The 25,547-nt window shown below is 41.6% G+C and overlaps 1 long non-coding RNA gene across 1 annotated transcript in view; it reads left to right on the top strand.

Annotated features, from left to right (window-relative positions):
- The first annotated feature begins 840 nt into the window (after positions 1-840).
- The window catches only part of LOC103691916 (uncharacterized), a 48,644-nt gene continuing 23,937 nt past the window's right edge, over positions 841-25,547 (top strand). The window contains exons 1-3 of the long non-coding RNA XR_005502557.2: positions 841-2,191; positions 2,593-2,731; positions 6,764-6,877. This is a non-coding gene — a long non-coding RNA (uncharacterized LOC103691916). The remainder of the gene's footprint in view (positions 2,192-2,592; positions 2,732-6,763; positions 6,878-25,547) is intronic.

The following is a 25,547-nucleotide window of genomic DNA, read 5'->3' as shown; positions in this document are numbered from 1 at the left end:
TTTAAAAAAGAAAAAGCTGCTCCCGAATATCTTTGCTTAAACTTTTCAAATCCCAGTATCTCCTCCTGGACTTCCATATCACATGTGTTCTATTATCCCCACTTACGGCTCTCCCCTTTTTCATACCCTTCAAGGTCTCTTCCTACTTTCCTGCCTCTACAGATTTTCTAGGTTAAACACACAAATTTAAAAACTAGAAGCTAGAGTCCATACCTGAGAGAGAATATTTGGTGTTTGACTTTCTGTGCATGTGTCTTCTAAGTGGGTGGGCACCCAAGGATGTCAAAAGAGAGTTTCAAATTTTTCAGATCCCCTGAAGCTGGAGTTGCAGGCAGTGGTGACCTTGCCCAGCTTGGGTGCTGGGATCTGAACTCAATTCCTCTGAAGGACAGCAAATAATCTCAACCACTAAGTCATCTCTCCAGCTCTCTTTGGAGAAAGAAAGGGAGGGAGATTTCTAAAGATTTTTTCAGATTTGAAAATAACTACAATCTTCTCTCATACTTGATTGGTTGATTGTATGATGTACATTCGTACACCAAAACCAGTTCCCTAATGAAACAGTACTGAGGGCGGGGCCTTTGGGAAGTGGTTCAGTCGTAAAGTCTCTGTTTTCATGAATGAGATTCAAACTCTGACATGGTAGGACTAATGGAATTTATTAATTTCTTCTGCCCTGTGGGTACTCAGCAAAGAGAGGACTATATCTGAAGCAGTATGGAAGCTGTCAGCAGGTATTTTGAACTTTAGGTCTTGATCTTGAGCTTCCAGACTTCAGAATAGTGGCAAATGCTTTCCTGTTGTTTATAAATTACAAAATATAAGATATTTTGTTATAGAAGTACAAATTAAATGAGAGAATGACTTTCCCAAATAAGAGAAGTAGGTTCTAACTACTTGTTTTGGGGATCAAGAACACAATGATTATATTTTGCTCTTTCCAATTTGGCTATAGAGAACTCTGATATCACGTGAGCCTTGGTCTTTGATATTAAGCATTTTTGGTTTCTCTCTAGAATGGAAATTCTGTGATCGGTCTGGATCTATTTTCATCGAGTTTGAAGGACTCTTAGAGGGATCCTTCATCCTGTAAATTCCTATCCTATTAGCCATCTTGCAGCAACACTAGCAGAATACATTGTACAAATGCATAAATTATATAGCAGCTGGTGAATTATAAAGCAACCAGCTGGTTCCCTAACATTGGCAGGTTGCTTTCCCTTCCCCAGTGGGGACTTCTGGTGTTTGGGGGAAGTTGAGTCACTTCCTGGTGGAAATCACAAACTGTCAAATGTGGTGTGTTTTGTAAGTGAATTTTCCACTTATCTAAAGTAACAATGGCTTAGCCAGAGCTCTAGGAGAATCTGGAATTTACTGATACTAAGTTGTATGACTTAAAGTAAAATATCCCAACTCATTTGAGCTACTGAATGGTGGATTGGCTACTTAGGATTTGACTCTGCTCCTCCAGATAAGCTTTATGGTAGCTCAAGAGCAAGCAGGGAACCATTAGAAAAGGAGGCTGAGGGCAAAGGACCCTATCAGGGTTACATTCTGCATCCATTGGTTCTAGCAGCTGAGCTTTATCACCAACAGAACTTTCTTAATTAAGTCTAATTAATTTCCTTAGTTAAGTCAAAGCGATGGTGTAATCTCTTCCCTAAAGAAAGTTTTCAGTGTTTCGCAGATTGATAATGATACTACTAATGAGGCTTAATGCCAGAGGTAAGATGCTTAGCTTTGCCAATTCTGTATTTATACCTTGTGGTACTTGGTACCACAATGCAAGTATAATATTCCCTGCTAACAATGAATACGAAGGGACTCTGAACATCACAGAGAGCTTTCCTATGATGACAGTGATTTGCTTTATACCTCGGTTTGTGTGTGTGTGTGTGTGTGTGTGTGTGTGTGTGTGTGTATCTCTGTGTATGATACTCTCTATGTATTTATTGAGACAGTTTCTCTTTGAACGTGGAACTCATCAATTTGGGTAGGCTGTAATGCTAAGGAGCTCTATAAACTCTCTTGTCTCTGTGTCCCCAAGGCTGAGATGACAAATCTATGCCAACATGCTCTGCCTTTATGTGGATATTGGGGATCTGAACCTACATACAACCACATGCTTCCAAAGCCACAACTCTCCAGCCTTTGCTACTCTCCAATAATGCTGCTTGTTCCACATATAAAGGTACGTACACAGTGATAGCTGGAAAAACATTATAGCAACTTGTGATGTAACTGTGAATGACCCTGACAGCAAAGCTGTTCTCTTGGGATTGGCTACTCCATCCTGTCTAGAGAGACCTTATAGATGGACACTGCTCCTTAGGCAGTAGTACATCCCTCCCCCAAGTGTGTGAGTCTGAGTTGTCTGGGCAGCTGCTCTGTACCTAGGGTTTTTCATCTATAGGTGAGGTGTAGTAATGGTGGCCCATTCTACTTATGAGCTCTTTCAGAACCCAAATGAGAAAAATAACTACAGCTATCAATGCTTGAACAAGATTTAAAAAAAAAAACATTATTGTGTTGTTGTCACGTTGTTGCTTGTCATCATCATCATCACTATTACCTACAACCTGATTCTTTCAGCATCCTTTGTGGATCTCGGGAATAACTGTCCACCCACAGGTTATACACAGAGGTAGCAGAGTGGCTTTCTCCCGACACGGTGCATTTGGCGAGAGGGACCTGTGTTCTCCTGGACTCACACTGGGGCATTTAACTCCAGGTGAGGTAAAAAAGAGCATCTCTTATAGCTGGAGTGGAAATGGAACTTCTTCCTGTTGGGTGGGTCTGCTGCTGTAGCACACTGGCCAGAAGGGAAGGCAGAGTCTAGAGGAAACCAGAGGGGCTGTACCCTTCTCCACTAAACCTTTGTCCAGCCTCATGACATCTGTTTCTTTATCTATTGTGCCTGTGTTTTCAGAGACAACATCCCCATCCAGGGTCTTATCAATGATGAGTGATGTAACAGGACAATGTAGCTACCAGGAAAGGTGAGCTATTGGAAACAGAGCAGGGAAAGGTCTTGAGTAGATCCTCTGGGACCAAACTCTAATTTTCCTGAGTTGCTCCTGTTACGAACGGCAACTGCAGGGTGACATCATGAGGACAATATGCCCTGGACATGTTGATATGCAGTCCCTGCTCCTTTTTATTCTATTTTTCTTTTATTGAAAATATGATATATTCTGATTATAGTTTCTCCTCTCTCTCCCAGCTACTCCCAACTCCTCTCCTCTTCCTCCATTCCCACCCAAATTCAATACCCTTTCTTTCTCTTTCTTACAGAAAACCTACGGGTATTCAAAAATTAATAATAAAATAACACAACACTAAACAAAACAGAATATGAGGAACTAAATCAATAAACAGAAAAAGGAGCTAAAGAAAAAAAGCACAAGAAACATAAATACATGCAGACACACACATTCAAACACACACAGATATCTCACAAAAACTCAAAACTGGAAACTACAGCACATACACAAAAGACCTGTTATGTAGATGAACAGATGAAAATCTCCCATCCCTCCATGGCATTGAGTTCTTTTTGTGTTGGCCATCTACCGCTAGGCATGGGGCCTACACTTAAGTGTACTTTGTATTTATACCGAGATAGCCAGTGAGATTTCATTGGGGAAAACTAATTTTTCCTTTGCGAGCAGTTATCAACTGGACTGGGGTAGGAGTGAGTGTTTGTGTCCACGTCCTCTCTCCATGCTTGGGATTCCAGCTGGCTCAGACCCATGCAGGCCCTGTGAGTGTTGCCACAGTCTCTGTGAGTTCATATGTGTCAGTCCTGCTGTGTTTAAAGACCTTGTTTTCTTGGTGTCTTCCATTACCCCTGGCTCTCACAATATCTCTGCCTCCTCTTCCACAGGATTCCTTGAGTCTTGAAGGAAGGATACAATCCCAGCTAACACTAGATGGGCTTGGATGGTAATAGGATCTCCTCTGTATTGAGCATTTGAAAGACACAGCATTTCCACATGGTACACATTATATCCTTTATTTAAAAATGAAAAGACATGGGCTTAGGTTTTTATTTAGATTACTTATTAATAAATGGAATACAATTAAATAGTTACATCAGGGCTTGGATTGAAACCTAAGATCCAACCCTGAAGTCTTGGTGATTGTGTCATTTTGTGCTGAAATGACTTAGGCCTTTCTTTCTTTCTATTTATTTATTTATTTTTTTTGGTTCTTTTTTTCGGAGCTGGGGACCAAACCCAGGGCCTTGTGCTTCCTAGGTAAGCGCTCTACCACTGAGCTAAAACCCCAACCCCAGGCCTTTCTTTTCAAGAGCAGCTGAATATATAGCCCTATTACAAGGTCCATATTGGACTAGGCTAAGAAGAATCCTACTCCCTTAATTCATAGAACTATGGACTGGTCACTTTACAACATGACCAAATGGGACCACGTTCTCGGAGTTACTGACTCTGTAAGTAGTTAAATAAAGATGAGGGTGCATTGGAGTAGGATGGACATTACTACAATGGAACTGGTGTGCTTATAAGAGGGAAAGATACATTTACACGCTGAATGTTCTGAAGCATGAACTCTGACTGCTCAGAGGGTCCCTCTTTCCCCTTCCCCTCCCCACTTCCCCCTCCCTTCCTTTCTTCCCTACCCCTCTTTCTTCTGTCTTTCCTTTTCTTGTATGTGTGGTGTTGTGTAGGTATGCTGTAAGTGTGTGTGTGTGTGTGTGTGTGTGTGTGTGTGTGTGTGTGTGTGTGTGTGTGCGTGTTTGTCCATGTAGTTGATACTGGGTGTCTTCCTCAGTCACTCTCTACCTTAATTTTTGTACAAAATCTCTTGTGGAACCTAGAATTACCTATTTAACCAGAGATGCTGGCCAGTGAGCTTCAGGGATCTGACTGTCTTCTCCTTCCCCATCGTAAATGTGATTGTGGAGAAACACTAGTTTTTACATGGGTTCTGGGAATCTGAACTTAGGCCCCGTGACCTATTCTGAGATTCCAGCTTCCTTTTCACCCTTTCTTGCCTGCATGAAGCTGCAGTGACTCTTGATGTATGATTATTTATGGACAATTCTCTAGATATTAAAGGGATATATTTATGCTCCCAGAGGATATGCAAAATAAGCTTGTTTCAGGGGCAGCCTGGGCCTCCAGCAAATTGCTTTTGGAAGCTTATACTTCCCAAACAGCTTTGGCAGTTGGTGACTCACTACTCAAAGGGTGTTGTTTTTGTTCTTTTATTATGTGTTATAGAAACCACCAGGTCTCAAAGCTGAATGCATTGCCAGGCACTTACAGGCTTAGTGTCAGAAGTATAGTGTAGGGGCAGGGCATTAAAGGCTTTAACCAGGGAAGCAAGAACCAGTGTGGATCTTTTATGATGGCTAGTGTTTGGAACCACTGGAGTCAGTTGTTAAATACAGTCATTAGGAACAGTTTATGTAAACTTATAGCAAAACAAATCATGTTAAACACAGGCAATGTATGTACGCGATATTACTCTGCTGTTTTAATAGCTGTGGTCTTATGTTGCATGGTGTCTATGCTGATGGTGCCTTCTAGGTGCTTCTTCCCCACTCTCTTTGTTCAGTGACATCCTGCTGGTGGCTTGGAGCTGGCCTCAGTGGAGCATTTACACCCGAGTAAGGAGCAAACATGACACATCGGTACTTTTCCATTTTCATTTTTCAGCACCAGTGGCTGGCCCAGGATCCTTGTGTGTCTGGAACATTTCTCTGGAGATAATGATGTGGTTAGCCAGCCTCAGTCTGCAAGGTGGGGTTGGAGAATGCTGAACAACCACCCACCCATGTGCAGCTGGGATTTCTGCTAACCTGTGTCTGGTTGGTGTTTGTATACATAAAAGGCAGAAGACCCACTGTTCAGCAGCCACTGGAAGATTCCTACTCAGGCAGAGCTGGAATCTTTTCAGCATTAAATTATTTAATTGTTGCTTATATATACACATATATATATTCAAGTATATATAGTATATCGAATACATTATATATAGTTTATTCAACTATGATGACATATATATATATATATATATATATATATATATAGTGTATGATTTCCACAATCAAGTTAATCAACACCCTAACAATACCTATGGTTACCATTTTATATTAGGTGGAGAGGGACAGAAATCTCTTTTGTTGTATTTCAAGCACACTATATAGCATCATTTACACTCAACACATTGTCAATTAGAATCTTAGAAAATTGTCCTTTTTTGCACTAACTTTTTATAACAGTTAAATATATATATATATATATATATATAAAATCTCAGTTGAGTTCAAATATTAAAGTAGCACATATGACCCAAGATAATTTAGCATTTTTCTAAGGCATTTCCTGATTCTCCAGGGCTAGATGAAAAAGAGTAAGAGTAACTAGACTGTATGGAATATAAAATAACCTTTTGCTTATAATTTATTAAATGTGTTATTTTATTATTATTACAATGGTTGATCCTCTGGTGACCTGCAAAACCAGCTGCATGGATACAGAAATTTTAAAATTCAGAAACTCTTTTCTAAAACTTTAGGGTGAATAATTTACACAAAGTCCACAAAGATTTAGACAATGCAACTATTTCTTCTGTCTTCTGTTACTGAAGTTTTAAGACCTAAACTAATTGCACACACCACAAAACAGTAAAAATCCTTAAACTTCATGTATCATAAAAGTATTACTTTGTTAATGATGTGTCTTTGGGTGAGAGGGAGGGCATTTCTCAACTCTTGCTTATGCTTTGTTTGTAGTGATAGGGTCCTGGAAAAGTCACTAACCCCCAGAGATACCCTGAACCAGGGGTTTCCAAGTCTGTTGTCTCTCACCCAAGAAGAATAAGGAAATACAAGAAAGAAGTGAGCAAGGTAAAAGTGGATTTATTAAGGAAAAGTGGGAAAGAACTCTTCCCAGTGGAGTGGGAAGGGCTCTAAGGGAGGAACAGCACATGGTGCCCTGCTTGATGAGCTCTTATGAGTCTTATGAGGGAGACTGAGGTAATCTTTATTGGGATTGGTCATTTATGAGAGCATCATGGACTGAGCCAAGTAAAGAGTTTACATGACTTGTGAATGTTCTCTAAACCTAAGAAGAAGGTTATAATTTCATGCTGGGTAGAGGCCAGGCTAGGCTCTTAACTACTATCTTATTAGCAGGGAGCGCCACTGTCTAACTGCTAGATTGTGTACTCTTTGACCAGTGTCTCATCATCTTCTGGCATCCATCATCTTACCTCATATCTATGAGTTTTAAATAGAATCTCTCTCTAGGTGTCTTTGTTGATAGCTTCAAAGCTGGCCCTCAGTGCTCCTGAATGCACTCTCGGTCCTGGGACTACTCTGTCTCTTGCAGCTATCCCTTACATTGGCATCTTGGTGACCTGGAGCCAGGAACTAAATGCTCACAGAGCAGCCAAGGACAGGTTTTTAGTGCCTAGAGCATTGTAGGGTTCACTTGGAACCTTGATTATGCTTAGTCTAGGATGATGTCACTACAAGGGTCATTGCTCCTCTAGAGAGGAGTCCTTTGTGTGATGGCAAACAAGTCTAGCTCTACCCTTTGTCTGTCCTCTTCTCTACCAAACATCACTGCTGCTTCAAACATTATCTCCTGGCTTCTAGGCTCCATTAAACATTCTCTTGTTTGCTTACCACTCTTCTCAGTTAGTGAAGACCTTTGTGATATTAATTCCCCCCACTAGCCTTTTCTTCCTACATATAAGCCAACTATCTGTCTGGCCACCCATGAGGCTAGGGGTGAGGCCTAGTGAAAGTAACCTTATATGGAATCTTCAGCATCTAATTTGATTTTCCAAACATTAGAAACAGTTTGGCTATGTGAAATAATGACCTGTCAAAAGCATTCTCTACGTTTACAAGGAACTAAGTTATTAAAAATCAAACCAACAAGCTATGTTTTGCCTACTGCCCATCCAGGAAAAGTTTTATCATAAGGTTGTTTCCAGGCACACAGGCTAGGTCCCACTCTACTCCTCTGAAGACATCTCATCTGTGTCTAATCTGTACCCAATACTTATGTCAACAGAGCTGGAGTCTTGTTTTCATGGAACCTTCTCTCAGATTTCAGTTCTTCTCCTTGGCCCTACTACTCAACAGTGATTGACAGAAAGTCAAATATATCCTCAAAAAATGAAATAGTTAATTATGGGATGTCATAGGCCTTAAAGATGGACTTAAATGACACCCTTGAATGTGCATGAATGTGTATTTATGGGTAATACAAAAGAGTTCTTATTCAATGACAGGGTGATTGAAAATGTTGGAAACATCAAAGCTACATGCCTGTCTTCCAGCCCTTTAATGTGTTGTAGGAAGAGTAGGAAGAAGTTCCTGGCTGCTGAAAAATCTGGGGAGGCACCCTAAGTCCACTGAGTCAAAACACTCTGACGAGAGTCCATATTCTTAAGACCCTGTGATATCAGAGATATTGAGTTATTTCCAAGGGTCACTTTCCTGTGCAAGGCCTGCTGCTTTCCAACACTCTGGAAAGGTGCTATTGTATGCTTCCCTTCTGGTCTTGCAATTCGGGATGCTCTGGGCCTTGGGAGGAAGGTAAGGCTAGGCCTATGGGGATAGTAGGGATGTTTAACTTGATGTATGCTCTCCTCAGTAGGCCTTAGCCCCTTCAGGTTCTGTACAACTTTATAGATGAGTCTCCTGGACATTTCTTTGGGTTTACCCCCACTGGGGCTACCCATCTTCATATATTCGTTGGTTTCATCCACTCCCAGGACCTTGCTTGCAGGTCATCATTTTTGCACTGTGTCCACCCCTGCCTTCTCAGGTCCTCTACAAGAACAGTACATGCTCTTAAGTATTAAGCCACTTCTCCAGCTCCCTCCAACTTCCTTTACTTTTAAAATAATTATTTATGAAGCTAGAAAGATGGCTTAGAAATTGAGAGTACTGGCTACTCTTCTGAAGAACCCAAGTTTGATTCCCAGCACCTATATGGTGGCCACAACTGTTTCAGTAAAAATTAAAGAGGAATGTTTTCTATCAGTTCCTGAATCTGCTCCCTTTGGCTGCTACTCTGCTACACAATCCGCAAGCCACCATCTCCCAGCTTTCTCCTTTTTAGCTGCCTTCTCTGAGAGGTCCCCTAGGTTGTAGTTACCACACCTGGTGCACGCGCGCGCACACACACACACATACACACACACACACACACACACACACACACACACACACACACACACACACACATCTTGCTCTGCGGGTCCTGCACATTCTCACTCTGTGCAGGCAACAGAACCAGATCCACATGCTCCAATTGCCTCTCAGCCATTTCTTTCACCTACTGTCCTGTTTAGCCTGGTAAAATCAAAGTTCCAGAAACATGTAATTTAGCAATTAGATTTACATGTTAAATCTCAATCCACATTCATCCACACAATAAATTCACTGCCAATTGATAAAGATATAAACTGCCCACCTAACAAGATAAAATTGATCTAGTTCACCTAAATCTGAATCATCCTCTTCCATAGATTCCATCTTGAACATCATCCTTTCTTCTCTCTCCTGCCTTACAAAAACTTTGTCCCTGTCCCACTCTCTACTATCCAATCATATATCACCTTGACATCAACCTATACACAAGCATCTGTAACCTCAGTTCCAGATGGTTAAGTGCCTCTCTTCTAGCTTCTGTGGACACTGAATGCACTTGGTACGGAGATATAAACCATCAAAATACTTACATATGTAAAATACTAAAAATATACTTTAAAAAGTAAACATATTTATTTTATGCATATGGGTGTATGCCTGAGTCTATGTTTGTGCACCATGTAGATTCAAGATCCTGTAGAAATCAGAAGAGGGCACTCTGATTTCCAGCTGTTGCTGGACTTGTTAATGTTTGGAGATGGAGAACCAACCCTCTTGGCAGCTTCCACAGTAGTCTAGCTCTGCAGGCAATTGGACAGAAGTGTGAGCCCTGCTTTTGCTTTAGGCAAGCCATTTAAGTTCTTAAAGTTCTTGAGTTCTATATATAATATCCTCACATGTAGAGAGTTGATGCTTCATTACATTGTTTGAAACTTTAGTAAGAGGGTGAAGTTAATCAGAGGAGCATAAAGGCTTGAGCAACAGTGTCTGATAGAAGTGGCCAGATAAATACAGCCAGTTCTTGAAGCTGGACCTGGCACAGCCAGGGTTAGGAGTTCTAGGCCAGCAGAACCACAATCAAGGGTTTGGTGACAGATGTTTAGGTACAGGCAACTCCTCAGAACTCATTTTATGACAGAATTACTACTTAAACAGTTTATCAGGCACCATCAACTGGGAGCCAAGCTCAAGAGCCTGCAACTCCTTCATTGGATTTCAAAGTCCTTTTCCTGCCCAGAAAAGAACAAGAAACAGAGTGTGTCTTGCTGGATAGAGAAGATATGCTCCCTGGAGGTGCTGGGATATGAGGCGATGTGACTCTTCTGGGTGAAAAGCTGGTAATATCCAACATCAAGTGCAATGCAAATGGCTGTGCATTTTGACCCTATGAACCTTCTAAGAATCGACCATGAGAAGTTAAATATGATCTAGGAGAATGCGTAGTGATATCACTAAGATTGCATACGATACTGAAAATGAGAAGTGGCATGTGCCCAAAGTTGAATGTGAATCTCCTTCACATTGCCTGCTTCTGCTGAGCAGGGAGAAACCACAAAGCAGATTTGGGAGCTCAGTGGTCAGAACACCAATTCAACCCCTAAAAGGAGCAGGAGGAAAGTACTTCCTTACCTCAGCATCTCCATACTATTGTTAATATCTTGAAGGCTCATCAAGTAGCACAGCAAATGTGTGGAAAGTCTCTCAAAGACACAGATGAGCAAGGAAGATGTGACCCAAGAAGCAGAAATGACACTCTCAGAGAGACCAAGCAGACTGTGACTGCAGCATATGCATAAGCATATGGAAAAAGCAGCCTTTCAGAGGACTAGGGGTGGTGGAATATTCAATAGTGACATTTAAATGCAGTGATGATATTTGGATATGCATTTGTCGGAAAGTAAAGTAGATCCCCTTTTATGTCATTAATGCTTCTGGAAGTTATCATTGAAAAGGAAATAGTTATAAAAATCAAAACTATAGTTGGCATGCATGGGATATTGATATGAATAAGGCAAACCCCATGAAAGTTATTAAGCACAAGATCAAAGTGTATAGTTCCTTCACTCTGCTCGACAGATTCTTGTTGTGTGGTTCACATTGTCCTTGAATTTTAATCTCATGCCTCCACCTCTACAATGCCTTGATTACAGATATATACCATCATGCCTGGCTTGAAGGTTTTGATTACATAAGAGCAATTTGAAAATCTTTTCCATCTGATGGAAAGAACAGGCAGTTCCCCAAAGAATAGAAGCAAATGGCCAACAAGTACTTTTCAAAGTGTTTAACAAACCTAGTCATCAAAGAAATGAAATTTTAACTACTTCGAGGTAGCACTTCACCATTGTCAGAATGACTATCACCCAGAAATATAACAGCAAATGCTGACAGGGATGCAGAGAAGGAACATTTACCCACTACTAGTGAGAATGCAAACTAGTACAGCTATTGTGTAAATCAGTGTGAAGGGTTCTCAAAATAGTAAGAGTTGAATACGACCCAACTGTACCACTCCTGATTATTCATATGCACATGTGTGTGTGTGTGTGTGTGTGTGTGTGTGTGTGTGTGTGAATATATACATACACACATATATTAAAAGGTCTCTAGATTCTATCATGGAGACACATCCATGATTATCACTACCCTATTCATGATAGCAAGGAATTAAGCCACCCTAGATGTTTGTCAACAGATGACTACATACTGAAAATGCAATACACATAGACAATGAATTCTTCAACTGTAAAGAAAATTGAAATTATAAAATTAATGGATGGATCTGGAAAGTATAATATGAAGTGAGAGACCAAACTCAAAGAAACAAACCTTGTATTGCCTCTGATATTTGGCTCCCGGCAACATGTGTGTGTATGAATGGGTGTGAATGTGGGCAAAACCAAAGAGAGGTGAACAAGAAGGGGGAAAAAAGAGACACAGCGGAAGTAGGAGAGGACAAAAGGATTTGGCTGACCGGAAAGCAGAAGAGAAGCTAAGGGTACAAGCCAGGGACTCGGAGATAAAGACATGGAGATGAGAAGGCAGAACATTTACTAAAATATACTTGGTTGGAAGATGTCATAATATTTAATATGGTGTTTGCAAAAAAACTGAGATAAAGACAAAAGAAAAACTTCTTGCTATAAAAGGTATCCTATTATCTTCAGGGACATGTTAAAATTTGGAGAGTATATATAATTTATATCTATCTTTAAAAGTTTTATCTAAAGGAACTCTAAATTAGTAAAAAAAAGATTAGCAACAGCGGGGAAGAGATGTGACCAGGTTGCTCCCAGTGGAAGGAGTTTCTCAGCCAATGCAAACATTACTGGAGTTCAGGGAAATTCACACTGGAACATCCATGAGGTAAGACCTTGGGTCTATCAGTTGGCAAGCATTAAAATGTGCGGTGATTTCAGATCTGAGCAGGTGTAGGAAACAGATGTTCTAGTTGGGGGAGAACAAGTAAATCCAGCTACTTTGAGAAAAGACTTTGATTCAGCAATCCCACTTCTCTGCCTCCATCCTAAAGAAGCAGATGAACGGAGGGAGGTGCGTGAAAATGTTCACTGCAGTGGTGTTTAGTGGAACGGAGGTCACAGGGGGCAGGGTTGCCATTTTCACCTGGTTGAACTCTTGCTATGTTTTCAGGACCTGAAAACAAATCACTAAGTAAACACATTAAATTGCAGAAGGCTGGGGATGTGGTTAGTAGCAGAGCACTTGCTTAGCATATGCAAGCATACATACAAGCTCAAAAGCTTAGTTTAGATCTGTGTGTGGCTCAAAGGCTTAGAGCCTGTAATCCTACTACTTGGGAAGCAGAAACAGGAGGAGCCCAAATTTGAGGTCATCTAGCATTACATAGCCAAATCCTGCTTCTAAAGAGAGAGGAAGCAAAAAAGAGCATTACACATGAGCTTACATTTTGTTGAAGGGCAATTACATTTGTAGGTTACATGGGGGAAAAGAAAAATATGGGAGGATTAGTGGGTGAATGAGGTCACAGTAAAGAGGGATCATAGGCATTTTCAATTTCTTGCATGGGTGTGTTTTTAATTTAAAAATATTTCGACAAAAGTATAGGTCACAAATGTACCATTTATTTTTGTTCTTTTTGAGACAATTTCTTGCTACAAAGCCCAAGCTGGCTTCCACTTCCTATATAGCTTCAGATGGTCTCAAACTTAATCTTTCTGCTTTTGGTTCCCAAATGTTGTGCTCATAGGTATGTGCAAGCATGCTTAGATTTTACTACACTTTAAACAGGTATCATCACCTAAATATTGTTCTGGTCTCTTGGACTGATTGACGAGCACTTGGTCCTTGCATGAGGGGTTCTAAACTTGACCTGAAAGGGGAGGAATCATGGGCTCTATTCTAGTTTCTTCTTCATTGTGTAATAAACTCCATAATTAAAAGCAACCTGGGGAGGAAAAGCATTATTTTTCTTAAACTTCCAGATCACCATCCATCAGTGAAGTCAGGGAAAAAATCAAGCAGAGGCCGAAGCAAAATCATGGAGGAGAGCTGCATACTGGCTTGCTCCCCTCTGCTATGTTTAGCCATTTTTAATACAACCAAGAACTAACTGCCCAGAGATATACCATAACAGTGGACTGGACTCATCCACATTAACCACCAACAAAGAAAATGCCCCACAGACATACCCACTGACCAATCAGATCAAGGCAATCTCCTAATTGAGACTTCTTTAATTACTATTGGTTATTTTAAGTTGACAGCTGAAGCTAACTTGGAAAGAGTCTTTTGGGGAATTTGAGGACAACATACCTAAAGGAGGCTCCTCTGCCACTTCCAATGCCAGGGTGTTCCCCTCATTCCTGTATATAGGGGTGGAATCTGTCATGGCTGGAAGACTGTATACAGCATAGGCTCTGCCAGTGTCCACTGACTCAGACTCTTCACATGGGTTTGAGGGCCGTTGAAATGCAACAAACTCAAGGTGTTGTGCTCCTGATCAGGCATGCCTGAGTGTGACAAGAATCCAGGCCAAGCTCTTCCAGTTAACCCATTCCTATATCCCTGGCTACTGCCTATTGGGTATGTTAGGCCCTATTCACTCTACTCATCTGACAGCCTGGACCTCAGATCCAACGTCTCCTAGATCTGTGTCCAGACCTTAGTTAGTGACCTCAGGAAGAAGTGTGAGCTGCAGAGGAGCATGGGCTGGTGACAGAGACTAGCCAGGGCTGGCGGCATATGGGTAAGAGCTTCCTTCGAGGTGACAGAATGGACATTTGAGACAAGGAGGAGCTGGCAGAGACAAGGTGGCATCCTGAATAGGGTATCAGCACATACAAATAAGGAAAGATAAAGATGCTCCTTTCCCTTGATTTTTTAAAGGAGGCAGTAACCAACCAACCAATCCATGTCCTGTGATTTCTCTATTCTCTGAGTGAAGCCTGGAGATGGGACAGGATACATGGGGTCTTGGTAGGAAGCCACTCCCTAGTGTAGACAGGCTTGGATTGGGAAGATGGCTAAGAAAGGGGACATCTGGATATGTTGGGTACATGTATGATTGACTGCTAATGTGCCTCTGAAACTAATTTGAAGTGACTGTGAAGAAGGTCTGGAAGATGACTTCTATGTCTGCACAGGAGACACTGGTGGGAGGGTTGCCATAGTGATCAGACACCCAGTGTTATAGTGCCATTTCTTCCTTTCCCCGTGGGTCTGGGTCATCCTCTTGGCAAGTACCCTCCTGGAACATATAGTTTATAGTCACAGGGATAGATTGAGGTGTCAGTTCAGTTGCACCAGGATTATAGTGGCCTTTGGGCTCTAGGACTGGCTTGGCCACTTGCTTATTGTCACAATGAAAATTTCTTGGAGAACAGTAAACAGAGGCAGGTTATCTAAGAAGTCAGTGCCAAGGGCAATAAACCAGAAAAGTGTAAGCGTTAGAATTCCAACTTGTAGAGAAATGCTTTCTAAGAAAAGGACCATCACTGTGGTTCTGCTAATTCAAACAAGAGCTGCCGGCCCTCATTTCCCCTGTTAATACATGTCTGCCTGGTTTGCCTCCATATCCTGAAATCACTTTTCTTTCCAGAAGACTCGTGTAGGCCCTGTGAGTTGCCCAGCAAAACATGGAGTCAACCTGAGGGTCAAAAGGGTGCATGTCAGTGCAATGTTGGTCTCACTGATGTGGAATCTCTGCTTCTGTGAGCACTTGGATGCTTGCCAGACATGGAGAAGACCTGAATGTGAGAGTTAGGGCTGCCGAGCAGAAACCTGGGAGGGGATACTTGTGGTCAGGAATGCTTTCAGAGTAAGAGATAACACTGATATCTCTGCTTTGCCTTCCCAGCCCCAGTACAAACATGACTTCAACTAAGAAGGGACTTGCTAAAGCTTAAAGACAGAACTCTTCCAGTAAGCTACATGTATCTTTAGTTTACCACAGAGCTACAATGCCTACCTTAACATATATTGCTATATATTATTTTTAAGATAATTTCTTTACTTAAACATATCTTGACAATGGATGCATTTGTTGGTGGTGGTGGTAGGTATTTTTTGCATATGATCTCTGTGCTTTTAGACATTTTCCTCACTAATTTCACGAAGGTGAAAAAGATGTCACACAAGAGATAAGAGATGTGATCCTCCATTCTCCTTTCTTACAGATTTATTTTATTTTTCTAACTATGGGTATATGTGTGGGCACAGGCACAAGTGAGTACAGGTGCTCTCGGAGTCCAGGAGAGAGTGTTGGATTCTTAGAGCCACAATGGCAGGCAGTTGTGAGTCTCTTGATGTAGCTATTGGGAGCCTGACCTGGCTGCTGTGCAGGAATAATATGTGCTCTTAATGGTGGAACCATTTGTTCAGCACATATGGGCCTTTCTGAGTGCTGTGAGATGCTCAGTGGAAGCAATAAAGCATGACAGCTGAGGACACCCTGTCTGTACTGGCCAGCCATGGAGCAGTCAGACTGCTGGCTCATTCTTCTTCTTCTCCCATAAGCCTGGTATGCTTCTTCACTTCCTGTCTACCCTCTGGGCAATGCCTGGGGGACCAGCTTCTATCATCCACCTTTCCCTCACCCAGTGCTCCATCCCTGAATGGAAAGAACTGCTGTGGGCATAGTGTGTGCTATATGCTGTAGGAGTGAGATGAGCTCCCAACACTTCCGTAACTATATTTAAGATGCCTGCAGACCCAGAGAGTTTGCCAAGAGCAAGATCAAAGCTCCCTCCTTTTGGCTGATTGATAACAGTATTTTAAATGCAGAAAAGTACACAAAACTATACAATAAGTGAACTCATGCGTCTTAAAAATTTTGAAGCCTTTTCTAAATTTTTTATTTTTAAATTGACATATGATGTTACAATTCAGTATGTGTATAGAATAAATTTGTAATGTTCAAATTGGGGAAATTGGCATTTGACAGTGGAGGATATAAATGCATGAATGTGAATACATACATATATGTGTATGGGACACATAGTAAACTATTTCACACTTTTTACTTGTGATAGTTTGGATGATAATAGCTTTCATCAACTCATATGGTTGAATGCTTAGTCCCCAGTTGGTGAAACTGGGGTTTGAGAGGGATTAGAAAGTGTGGCCTTAGAGTGGCTGTGGCCTTCCTGTAGGAGAAGTGTCACTGGGAATAGTCTTTGGGATTTAAAAGGCCTAAGCCAGGCTCAGTCTAGCCTTCTCTTTGCCTGCAACTTGTGGATCAGATATGAGCTCTAGCTACTGCTCTAATATCATGCCTGCCTGTTGCCACGCTTGTCTTAGTTAGGGTTTCTATTGCTATGTAGAGACACTATGACAATGGCAACTCTTATAAAGAAGAAACATTTAATCGGGGCTGGCTTACAGCTTAAGAAGTTCAGTTCATAAATGAAACTCAAGACGGATGATCAAAATGTGAATGCTTCACTCCTTCTTTAAAAGGGGAACAAGAATACCCTTGGCAGGGAAGAGAGAGGCAAAGATTAAAACAGACACAGAAGGAACACCCATTCAGAGTCTGCCCCACATGTGGCCCATACATATACAGCCATCCAATTAGACAAGATGGATGAAGCAAAGAAGTGCAGGCCGACAGGAGCCGGATGTAGATCGCTCCTGAGAGACACAGCCAGAATACAACAAATACAGAGGCGAATGCCAGCAGCAAACCACTGAACTGAGAACGGGACCCCTGTTGAAGGAATCAGAGAAAGAACTGGAAGAGCTTGAAGGGGCTCGAGACCCCTTATGAACAACAATGCCAAGCAACCAGAGCTTCCAGGGACTAAGCCACTACCTAAAGACTATACATGGACTGACCCTGGACTCTGACCTCATAGGTAGCAATGAATATTCTAGTAAGATCACCAGTGGAAGGGGAAGCCCTTGGTTCTGCTAAGACTGAACCCCCAGTGAACGTGATTGTTGGGGGTAGGGCAGCAATGGGGGGAGGATGGGGAGGGGAACACCCATAAAGAAGGGGAGGGGGAGGGATTAGGGGGATGTTTGCCCAGAAACCAGGAAAGGGAATAACACTCGAAATGTAAATAAGAAATACTCAAGTTAATAATAAAAAAAAAAGAAGTTCAGTTCATTATCATCGTGGTGAAAACCATGGCAGCAATCAGACAAAGAAGGAGCTGATAATTCTATATCTTGATCAGCAGGCAGCAGAAGGAGACAGCTGACTTGAGCTTCTGAGACATCAAAGCCCACCCTGGCAGTGATATACCTCCTCAACAAGGCCAGACCTAATCTATCAAAGCCACAATTCCTAATAGTACCACTCCCTATGAGCCAAGCATTCAAACACACGAGTCTATGGGGGCCATTTCTATTCAAAGCACAACACTTTACAATATGATGGCCACTAACTAACCCTCTGAAACTGTAAGCAAGCTCTCAATTAAATACTTTCTGTCATTAGTTGCCTTGGTTTTATCATAGACATTGTCATTTTCTGTGCTGTCTTAGTGACATCAAATTTGCTTTATAAACAGTTGATTTGCTCCCACTTTGGAGAATTCTTTAATCTAGTTTTTAATCTTGAGGCGAAAAGAGCCAGAAACACTGTGATTTGAGTAAAAGAATTACTGAGATTTGCCCAGATGTCCAAGTACCCGCTGATGTGCTAAATCAGGAAAACAGCAAAAACAAAGCCAATACACAAGAGGCACAAATGAGTGCCTGGGTTAAAAAGCCTCAGCATCCTGGAAACCACAAGCACTGTGCTTCCAGGGTCTTAGTCGGGTTGGCTCCTGCAGATTAGTGCATGTACCTAGGGGAAAGTGAGGCTAGCACTCCATGTACCAGCTTGTACCAGATGAGGGCCTCTGCTCTTGCAAATCAATAGCTTTCATTTAGGAACAAACAAAACAGCAAATACGGTTATTGAAACACAAGTTTTTGAAACAGAACATGCACTTTTACCCAGACCAGCCGGAGGAAAGAATTTGATTTGCTTCATGTTGGACTGATGTCATGTATCATATCAGACCCTGGAGGAGTACAGGGCACACAGCATCAATTGCTAACACTAACGAGCTATTGTTTCATAGCACGATCTCTCCCTAATATCACATCACCGGCTTGTGCTCACTTGGAAAAATGAGGACATGGGATTTCTTCTCCATACTAGGCAGTGATTCAGGAGGATGGCAAGAGATTTTTTTCAGATTGTTTTGGTTATCAGACAATAGTGGGTGGAATTCCAGAATCAATTCCCAGAACAGTTGAATGTCCTTGGGTTGGAAACTCTAGTTCTCAATGCTGTAGTTTGCAGGGAGTGGGGTATGGGTACTGTTCAGCCTGCAGGAAGAGACTGGGTGGTTTCTGACACAGTGCTCAAAAGTCAGGGATATAATAGTGATAATGAGTAATGTCAGGCCATGCCCGAAAATGCGAGCCCATCACCTCAGCTACTCAGGAAACTGAGCCAGGAGGATTACAAGTTTAAAGCCAGTCTAGGAAGCTTAGTGAGACCCTATCTCAAGATGGGAATGTGAACATAGCCTAGCAATGGAGAGACTCTGGGTTTATCACACATCCGTACAAAAAAGTAATACTGAATAATGTACAACTTCCTTTTAAAGTCTTTGCCCAAGGACTACAGTGAGGTAGGGCACAGGTGAGCATCAGCCACAAGTGTTTTCTCATTCACTCTAGACACTGTGGTGCTCTCTTAAGTCTTGTGCAGCTCAGACTCTAGAACGTGGTTTTCTATTGCCCAGAGATCTGGAAATAACTCTGGGATAACAATGTGCCTATACCTCTTTCTTGGGAGAGAAAGTGATGTACATAGTAGGTGCCCATTAAGTGTTTGCTAATTAATTAATTTTTGTTAAGCAAAGTATACAGGTTAGTTTTTGTCAACTAGATACAAATCTAGACATATCTGGAAAGATTCTCAATTGAGGAACTGCCTTGTTCAGATTTTCCTGTGAACATTTCCTTGATTAACTATGATGTAGGAGGTTCCAGCCTACTGTGGGTGGTCCCTCTGCCTTTGTTTTCTGGCTTGTATAAGGAATCAAATGAAGCACATACGGACAGGAAGTTATGATAGGCAAGACAATAAACAGCCCTCCTCTACGGCCTCTTGTTCAGCTTGTGCTTTGAGTTCGCATCTTGACTTCTGTCAAAGGTGGACTGTAGTGTGGAAGTATAAGGCAAATAAATCCCAAGTCCAGAGTATTTGGTCCTCTTTGTGATCCTTAACTTTGTGTGTCAATCTGACTGAGTTACAAGATACCTAGATATTTGCTCAAACTTTCTTCTGAATAGTTTTGTGGGGTCCTTTGGATGCCAGTAACATTTGAAGAGTAGACTAAAGTCAATTGTCTTCTCTAATAACTGTGAACCTCATCTAATCAGTTGAAGGCCTAGATAGCCCAAGAAGGCTGACCCTTCTTCCCCCAAGAAACAGAATTGTCTATGCCTGGTGGTCGTCAGTGTAGGGCATTAGCTTTTTCCTATCTTTGGATTCAAACTGAAACAGGCTCTTCCATTTCTTTAGCCCAAAAATGTGCACACTGGGACCCAGGCTTCCAGCTTGTTCCCCGTCACGTAGAACTGGAGACTTGTCAGTTATATAGATACATACATTATAATAAATTCCTGTAAGTAGATCCGCTGTTCTCTTTCTCTGGAGAAGCCTAGCAAATGCAAATTCACTGAAAGCTTGCAACATAGGCGTGCAAACAAACAGGCTAACATTGATCTGCAAACCACATTGCATTATTGTTGACTTCTGGAAACGCTCACTCTTCACCATGCTCCCTTTTTAACTGTTCAGTGAATCCCCATTCTATTTATCATCATATTATAACCATTTTCTTTGGAAACAAAAGTCTCACTCTATAGCCCAGGCTAACCTAGAACTTGAAACCCTCCAGCTTCAGCCCATAGATGGGATTATAGGTGTATGCTCCTATGTCTGGTCACCACAGTACACTCAAGTTACACTAATAGACATTTCCAATGCTGATGGAGTAACATTAACTCCAATGATTCAGGATTTCAGAAGAAATCTCTCTCTCTCTCTCTCTCTCTCTCTCTCTCTCTCTCTCTCATAGAATTATCAAGTATTATACAAACACCTCTGTAAGTCATATCCCAGTGTGTTAATGTGACACACAAGTGACCATAATTCCTCTTGATTCTGCAGTTCCCTAAAGGAATTTGGACACAGATGAAGCTGTTTTGTTTGCATTTTTAAAGTATGACCAAAAAACTCCACACAGAGTTCACTGCTGGTTACAATCCATGTCCTAGATCTCACAAACCACAGCTTACTCCATGGGACTTTTCGTTGTAATGTCTAGCTAGAGAACTCACAGGAAGACAGAAACAAGATGTTGTTTTGAACAAGTGAGACTCCAACCTGCAGTTTCTGCACTCTCCCCATGGCTACATGCTATTCTCTTTTCTTTCTATATTTGAAGGAAAGCCAAGGGAGTATTTATGTAATTCCTGGCCAAATGCAGCCCCTACCCCATATCCCATTTTTATCTTTGAATAATATTTTTATGTTTGACTTCATATTCATAAGTCAAATAATGAGACTGACTATAGGTGGTGAATCAAGAGGAAACCATGTTGTTTCCTGAATCAGTATAAACAAAACACACTCCCACTTCAAAGCATCCCGGGGATAATAATCTCCTCTTATACCTCCAGGGCTAGGAGAGGACTGGACACTTGCTTTTGTTTTGTTTGTTTGTTTTGAAGTAAACATTGGCAATGACACAGTGGTGCTCTGCGTATGGTTTGTCCTCGTCTCCATGCTAGTAGTTGCTATGGCCAGACACAGTTTTTCTGGAACTGTCTGCCATGAATCTATCAGTTCTGCTCTGTCGCTTGGAGGTCGCTTACTGTCTCTTTGTTAGGTTTACTACACACCAATCGGCAAGATATTTTCACTTCAGTTCTCGTGCTATGTGCTTCATGCTGGCCTAAAATTCTTAATCTTCCTCCCTCTCAAGTGCTGGGATTATGAGCATTCACCACTACTGCTGGTAGAACCACTTTGAAGACACTATATAAATTTAGCAGATTACATACTCTGGCTAAGTATCCACTTAGCTGAGCCATTAGTTATAAAGTGGGCACAGGTTTGATTTGTTAACATCTTATAACTCTATATCATTATCATAGTCTGTCAACTAAATTTATGTATTTAGTCATGAAGTACTTAAAAGTAGGCTGATTTTTTGTTTTATTTATTTAACTTTCATATGAAGAACATTATAGGGATAATTGATGGAATCGAAATAGGGACTGTGGGTTAGACAATATCAAGGCAGAGTTTTCTGATTTTGAGAACAATTGTTCAGGGGTGTGTTAATGGATTGTCTTTTTCTTAGGAGTTAAACACTGTAATAAACGAGAGGAGATTTCTCCGACTTAGTATCAAACATTGCAAAATAAAATGTGTATACGTGTGTGTTGGGTGGGGGAGGACAAAGCATGTGGAACAATATGTAATTAATTTGTAAACTTGAGTAAAAGGAAAAAAGGAATTCTCATGCTACCCTGGTAACCCTTTAAAAATTTAAACAATATTAAAGTAAAAAGTTATTCCAAGTGAGAAGAAAACAACTGCATGGTGTGTGACCCAGAAAACAAGTGGAGATCAACAGTGACCTTATAATTTACTATCCATATAATACATATTTATTTTGTTATTTATCTTAACGCTTTAAAAACAGGGAGACAGGACAGTGTACTTTCTTGGACCATTGGGAATTTATGACAAAACAGAGTCAGTCAATAAAGAACCCTCTCTGCTCAGCCCATAACTGCCATTCTTTTTACTGCCACACGGTGGTGCTATTGGTGATGGAGCTTACATTCTGTGGCAGAATGACTCTGACCTCTGCAAAGGCTGCTTTGGAAGTGCAGGGTAGCTGACATATATGCAATTACCGTGCAGGGAGGAGTAGAGGGCCGAAGTCCTCGCAGGGAAATGTGCCAAGTCTTAATGTGGTAAGATAATTTTAGCCTTGGTGAGGTTTTATTTAGAAGAAAGCCAGAAGTCTAAATTGCATATGAAATAGTACATGTAGGGAGCGAATGATTTGGTAGTAGTTGGGCTTTTCCATGGATACGGGGAAATATCTTGTTCCACCTCTGTCAGGGTCTTAGCTTTTACAATAGGACTCTGATGCTCAGCCTCTCTTTCTCCCCTTGAACCTGAGCTGGCTGTCTATTGTAGTCTAACTGGAGGTGGGACTCCAACAGCAAAGCTGAATTGTCCACACTGAGGCCAGAAGAGTATCCCTCCCTAGCAGCTTCTCTGTAGACAAGAGTTAGTATATCCATAGTTAAAAGAATGAAAACAGACAGACAAAAACAACCAACTAGACAAGACAAAACAAAACAACAACAAATCAAGAGAGAAAACATAGTGGTTGTTTAAAACCATTCTTTTAAACTTAATTATAGGCATTCACTCTGACAACAAGTATCACTACTATTACTCTCTACCACCCAGAACCTGGGAATACATCCCCTTCTGGAGTAAAAAGACTCTGACTAGGATCCTGAGAGTATCCTGGATTCCATAGGCAAGTTCTAGTAAAAGAATCACAAAAAGAAGACAGCAGAAAGAGCTAGGAGCAAGGATGCCAGAGATGTCAGAAGTCTTGAGAAACCAGAGGAGGAAAAGGAAGGGTTTTCCCCTTACGCCTTCAAAGGAAGAAGCCTTAATTCTAGCCCTATATGGCTCCCTTTGCATGTCTGATGTATATAGAATGGTAAGAGGATTAGTTTGTGGTACCTTAAGGAGTATGTCTGTGGTAATTTATTATACCAGTCATGGGAAAGACATTTGGCCACTAAGCTTCTAGGAAACTCACTGTACACCAGAGGAAACTGATATGCTCTTGTAGCCTTGTGGAAGCTTTAGGACAAGAAAGAAGGGAGGGAGAGGGAGGAAGGGAGGAAAGAAGGAAGGGATGGGGGAGAGTCATTGAACTTGGAGAGGAGCATCCTGAGAGGGACTAAAATATACTTTGCCAGATATTTTGATGAAAATTTATAACAACATACTATTTTAATGTATATTTGAACAACCATCTCAGAGACATTAATTTTCTTGTGACTACATTACAGAAGCTTATGTACTATATGTTGGAAGTGAAGAAATGAAACAGATTGTGTACATGTTAGACTTTGGGTGCATGGCCTACCAAGGTCATCCGTGAACCTGTAGTGAGCTAGGAGGGAGTGAGGCCTAGTGACTGGCGTTAGGTCACAAAGATGTACCTTTGAGTGGGATGTTGGGACCTTACCTCCCTACTCCTTGACTGACATGAGGAGAGCAGCCACAGCGTGTTTCCTGTTTCCCCCATTCTGTTCAGCTTTACTACCAGCCCCAAGTGATAGGCCGGGCTAACCATGGACTGAAAACTTTGAAAGTGTAACCCAAACAAATCTCTCCTTCCTTTAAATTATCTCTGGCCAGGCTAACCATGGACTGAAAACTTTGAAAGTGTAACCCAAACAAATCTCTCCTTCCTTTAAATTATCTCTGGCCTCTTGCCACAGCAAGAGAGCTGACTAGTATAATTCCCTCAGAGAAACTTCCCATGATTGTGTCCTATCCCATATCACCCATCTTCCCCCTCATGACCCTCCTCCCCCTCCCCATTCTCTAAGGAGTTGAGCCACTGTGACAGGTGTAAAGGCAAGGGCTTTCACCAAGATACATCGGACATGCTTCCTACCTGGCCTGGCTTCACCTCTTCACATCTTGCCTCCCTTCCCATCAGCTCCTCTGCCCCTTCTTTCTTTATTTTAATTTTATTTTTTTCATTGTCATTGGATGAACATTCCTTTTGGTGTTTTGTGGTCTTTCTTCTAAGGTGAGTGGACCTTCAATTTTTCTTTTTGTTAACTTTACAGCTCAGGTGGACCTCAAAAATTCACTTTGGAGCTCGAGGTTGTTTCAAGCTCACTGGGCTCTTCCTACCTCTCCTCTAAAGTGCTGGGATTACAGGTGTGAGTTGTTGACACACCTAGCTGGGTTTAGACTTTCTGAAGCAGCCATTCAAGCTGCCAAGTTGGCAGTATTTGGGGAGTCTAGAGCTAAGGGCCACTTTTGTCTAGAGAGGGCCTCAGCTGATTCAAGGAATGTGGTGTGTTAGCCAAGCCATCTAAACCACAGCACTCATGTTTATTGTCCCACTCACCACACAACATCTTGTGTTGACACGTGGCCGCTGGGGGCTGGGGGTGGGTCTTAGTGATGCAGCACTTGTAAAGGATGTGGGAAATACTAGGATCCAGCCTCAGCACCCACCCATACATGTCAATGAGCTGCATTTTAATCTACATTCTTAAATAAATAACTCCAGACCAAATCAAAACACCCGGGAAGAATTTTAAGGAGGTCGAAGGAGCAAGTCTCTTTAGTGAGGAAATGTGATGGCTTCTCTAAATAATGGGCTGTGTTATTTTGATGATGCAGCTGTACAGGGATGAAAGCAGTGGCACGGGTCATTTCCATATAGAGGGAGTAGAGGGAGTGTCTTTGAAAAGCAATTCTTTTGTCACCCAGGGTTACACATATCTTTAAAAGATGGCCACAGTAAGCTTTGGCATACTTTGTTTTCTGGAAACATTGTTGGCCTGCATGTTGGTGACTAGCCCTTGTCTGCAGGGGTCAGCTGAGCTGTCACTGCTTTCATTTTATCAGATGAAACCACCCATCTGAAAAGGCCATGTTTGAGTCCATCAGAGGTGAGGAGTTATGGGCAGAGCGATGTGGAGATCCTTCTCTGTAAGCTCAGTTGCAGAGGAGACAAATCAATCATAAGACCTGCAGTTGGGGTCTCAGGCCAGCCACTTCGTGCTAAGAACTTCTGGGCTCTCTCAGAGTAGCTCATGTTTTTCCAAGATCGAAACA

This window comes from Rattus norvegicus, chromosome 3, assembly GCF_036323735.1.
Source record: "Rattus norvegicus strain BN/NHsdMcwi chromosome 3, GRCr8, whole genome shotgun sequence".
Lineage (NCBI taxonomy): Eukaryota > Metazoa > Chordata > Mammalia > Rodentia > Muridae > Rattus > Rattus norvegicus.
Note: the sequence above shows the minus strand (reverse complement) of the source record. Positions and strands in the feature narration are given on the sequence as shown.